The sequence below is a fragment of the Miscanthus floridulus genome, unplaced genomic scaffold (genome assembly GCF_019320115.1).
Source record: "Miscanthus floridulus cultivar M001 unplaced genomic scaffold, ASM1932011v1 os_2685_1_2, whole genome shotgun sequence".
NCBI classification, from domain to species: Eukaryota; Viridiplantae; Streptophyta; class Magnoliopsida; order Poales; family Poaceae; genus Miscanthus; species Miscanthus floridulus.
In genome coordinates, this window is record NW_027098447.1 from 111,133 (window position 1) to 115,874 (window position 4,742).

The window sequence follows — 4,742 nt, forward strand, 5'->3', positions numbered from 1 at the left end:
ACGACCTTAGACCAGAACAACTCCACAAAATCCTTGTGATCATAACCCCTGCTGTCCGCCGAACTGCATGACCTGATGCACTAGCTGAGCCTCTGGTGTGGCTATGTGTCTATTAGTTCCACATGATCCCACTAAGTTCCAAGTCCAGAAGTTGAGTGTGGCCCTGCCTGTTGTTCTCCATAGCTGCAGCTACCCAGCGCCGGTCATGTTCAGCCGGTGCATAGATTATCATGATTGCATTCCTTGTTCATCTAGCATCTACCTCATTGCACTAGTTGGCCATGATGTGTTTCCAAATAATCAGCACACATATCCACAAGCGCTCTCTCATATCGTTAAGGAAAAGTTGGGACACAAGTCATATGTGCAACATCGCTTATCGCCTTAAAATTATGGTCGCCTTGCCATTGGTAAGTTCAAGATATTCCAACCACCACCACCGTCTTTCTCATGCAATGTTCTATAACCAGAGATCAACCATCTTGACAATATTATACCAATATCATTATCCACAATATATCATTCTCTCTGAAACCACACTCTATGTTCAGAACCTAATATCTATCCGACTTATTTAGTTCTAATGAACTTGTTTCTATTATTCCAAACTTCACCACGTACATCTAACTCCAATCCTCTTCCATCTAAACCTTAAATCTCTCATATCTTTTAAATTGTAGCTTCGTTTTTAGTTGTTTTTTAGCTCAGCGATTGTAGTTGCAACCCCTACATGTTAAAAACCTTTATAGTATGTTTTTATAATGCTTGATGATCTGTTTATAGGTTTCTTGTGATGCTTGTACCAGTTGTTTGCTGACGTTAGAGGTGGAGCTATGCAAGGATGACCGAGAAGGAAAATTTGAAGAGTTTGGCAAGGTTTTAGAAGGCAAGTGTAACATGAGTTTCCTTGTTACCCAATAACCATTTAATCACCTTTTCATATGCATGTGTCCAAAATGATGAACCGCTAAAGACTTTACCTAGAACCTTTGTTATCCTATATTCCTTGTAACCCTTGGGTTATGCATATGGGTAGTTTTTGCTTAGCCTGCAATCATCAAACTATTATAATGTTAATCTTGATTAATGGATTATGGAATCAATGTTAAAATGATGCTTTTTTGCAACATGGATATTAGGGGGCTAGAGCATTGGGCATTTTTGCGTGCTCTAGTGTGCCCTCCGTAAGGACAGAGTCTTAAAGCGGCAACCCTAGACATACAGTGCAACCACAAGCTACATGGCTCTGGCTTGACTAAGTATCAAAGTTCTACTAGTTTGTGGCATCTCACCAAAAGGCGCAGGAGGGGCTCCAATTGGTTTGTTCTCGGCCTACCAAGGTGGTGCTCTTTGGTTTCTTGGCCATTTTGTTAGTCACCCCTTGGGGGACAGATCTTACTTCTTGGTGGAGAAACCTTAGCGGGTTGCTACTTATTAGTCGGACCTATGAATGGCCTCGTAGTGTACCCTGCCACACTACCTTGGAAGAGGTGATGGCATATGGGAATCACGACTTGTGGTGAAAGTGTACACCCTCTGCAAAGTGTAAAACTGGTATATCAGCCATACTCACGGACATGAGCGGCCTAGATCCTTTTTGAGATAGATGGTTCTATGGATGGTTCGGGTAACGATTAATCTTGATGATAATTATTATACTTCTCACCTTGGGCGCTTAAGCATAACTTAGTTACTCAGGTTTAAAATAATAACATATTACCAACTAAAAATGCTTACCGCATTTCAGCTGAGACTAGCCTTTTTAGCTTTGCATCCCCTCATGTTATACTTGTTGAGTATGATGCACTCACACTTGCTTTACATACAATCAACATAAATCCCGGATGGGTACCAAATGGTGGATTCAAGTGATGACTTACAGGACATGTTCCAAGAGAACTAGGCGAGTACTCCCCCAGTAAACCGTCCCTGTGGAGTATGGAGCCCTGAAGAGAAGATAGAGAATAGTTTTTGCTATGCTTTGTAATAGATGTAAGTCTTGATGTAATTATGTTTCAATATATAATAAAGCATTGTTCTTGATATTCTCCATATTTGTCGCTATATGTGTCGTGTGGACATCCTGGGCACACATATAGTTAGCGATTGGTATTCTTTGAAAATCGGGTGCGATAGAATAGTATCAAAGCAATGTTGACTGTAGGGCGCTTAGCCTAGTTAGAAATGGTCGTTTTTACAAACTTATTTTGGTAAAACCTAATCTTTTCGTCCTCCTTGATATTTTCTAAAAGAAAAACAAAACTTTTAGCTAAAACCCCTTCTCTAAGATCCATGAAGTTGTCTATCAATATCAAGTTTCCACATTAAGAATATCAAGTTTCCACATTAAGAATAAGAGCATCACCCTAAAGATTGAAGAGTTCAAGCTCACCTACCCTAATAATCTTTAGGAAGTTGTTTCCCCGAGTGCCATTACATTAGTAACGATGCTAAGTTTAAATGCTAGTGTGCTTGACTAAGGACCCCTATCATGTTAGTGTGCTCATGCATGGTTGTTTGTTTTGTTATTGTGCTCTTGTATGATTTGGCTCTGTGTAATGAGTGTAGCTTCAGTGAATCTCAGGACGAGATTCCTATTGATGGGGGTAGTTTGTCACAACCCAAATTTCCATTTTGGGATGTGACTGGAGAACACTAAAAATAAAACAAAAGGTTTTTACTATTTGATAATTTTTTCCAACTTTAGTTTAGTTGTTGACATTTTAGATAGAGGAAAGATGTGGGTTTCTAAAATTTTGCAATTCAATTTAGTGGTTTGTTCCATTCATGCCGTTGCATAGAGTTTATGTTTGAAAAATGAATTTAATTGTTTTCAAGATATGCTTAGGGTTTGTTCCCAACCTCATCTTTCCAAACATCATGTACAATCTCTAAAACTCTAACCAAATCTTTTGCCGACCTCCTACAAAATACTAGCCTAACCCATTCTCTCATTCTCTCCATCCTTTTCTTTTCGAGCTCTCAGTCAATTTTAAGTCCATGAATTCTTCGGGCCAATCTTTTCTCCGCTCTCATCTATTCATAAAAATGAATCTCAAATAATTGAGTTGAAGCTTGCACATTTGCCTAGCGCATCATGGCAAACCACACTTCTTCTTTCTTTCGCTAATGGACCAAATCCAATCCTTGCTGCACCTTCTACCATCTCATGCCCAAATCCATAATCTCAGCCCACTTCCAAACTAGCCCAACACGTTCTCTTTTCACTAACGGATCAAGCCGAGTGTTTTCTCTTGCTTTGGGCCAAGTCCGGATCAGCCCAATGCACTCAACCTCACTTCTCTTGACACCTAGCTTCCCCTATCCCTCTCTTTCATGTCAAGATGCAGCCCCCTCTCTCATTGTGTCACCCCTCCTCTTTCCCTCATGCAGAACTAACAAAATCATCTAATGCCTCCTCATCAATTCCTCTCACCCCCTTGAATTGCATGCACAACAATATACTTTTTCCACCCTCATGTGTGAAGATCACCCTCTCTTTCCTATGGTGCATTCATGCTCTCCTCCCTTTCATGCAGAAACAACAGACATTACTGTCCTTCTTAATCCCCTAGTCCTTAATCTTTTGGTCCAACATCTCTTAACCACACCCTCCTTAATACATTCGGTTTACTATCCATTAGATCACACAAAAACAGAAGTCGCCGCACTCACTTTTTCCTAGTCGACCTCTCTCCTATTCCTTATGCCATCACCATCTCATGCAAAAATGATAGAAATTACTCTCCTTCAATCCCTTAAACCCAACCATCCCAAATACAATGCACTTGGTCATCCCCTCTCCCTTCTTTCTGTGTTGCTCGACAGACACAGGAGCTGCCCCCTTCTTTGCCCATGCAAAACAATTGCTACACATAACGCTCTCACTAAATTCCCTAGCCTCACCTCCTTTGCATGCCTCTATTCAATCTCTCTTTAATCCTCTCCTAAGAGCACCCTTTTCTCCATCGGTTTCTCTTCTTCTCTTCAACTGCATACAAAAAATAGCAGACCGCATTTCCTCCTCCTCTCTCTCTCTCATGCACAACTAGATGGACACCTTCTCCTCCCCACTCTTACTCTCCTCCCTCCATGGCTACATCTTTAGCTCCCTCTCCTTCCTCTGCATCAAAATAGAAAGAAAATGCTATTGTGATTCCATTTTGCCGCTTCGCTCATCATCCCAAAGACCAAGCAAATCATCAGCGAAGAATGTTGCCACCGAGCCTGCCTACAGTAAGGTCGTCCTCCTCCCTCCATCTCTTTTGTGGCATACCCCTTGTGGTAGAACTGCCTAATATAATGCCTCCCAGGAGTACTTGTCTTCCATTAGACACTAAGTACTCAAGGGAGGACACCAAATTACGCAGTTTCGTCGGGCACACCCCAAGGGAGAACCCGAAAATCCACATTTTTCCACTAGGATCACAAATGAGAGAATAAAGCTTACAATATTTAACCATTTCTTACATCACTTTTCATACAACATCAGAGTATAATGTTTATTGTTATTACAATGGAATGTAATCATGCTATTAGAGTTATGAACAATTTAATTTAACAGCGGAATATAAACATATGATCAGAGTTATAGTAGAAATAAATATCTATTCCTGATATGATGAAGCGTTGATATATAAACTATGACAACAGATTATAAAACTTCCATTTATAAAAATATTTAGTGAGAGTTATAAATAAAAACTATGATCGCAGCATAAAGGAATCCTCTCTGGGCCCAG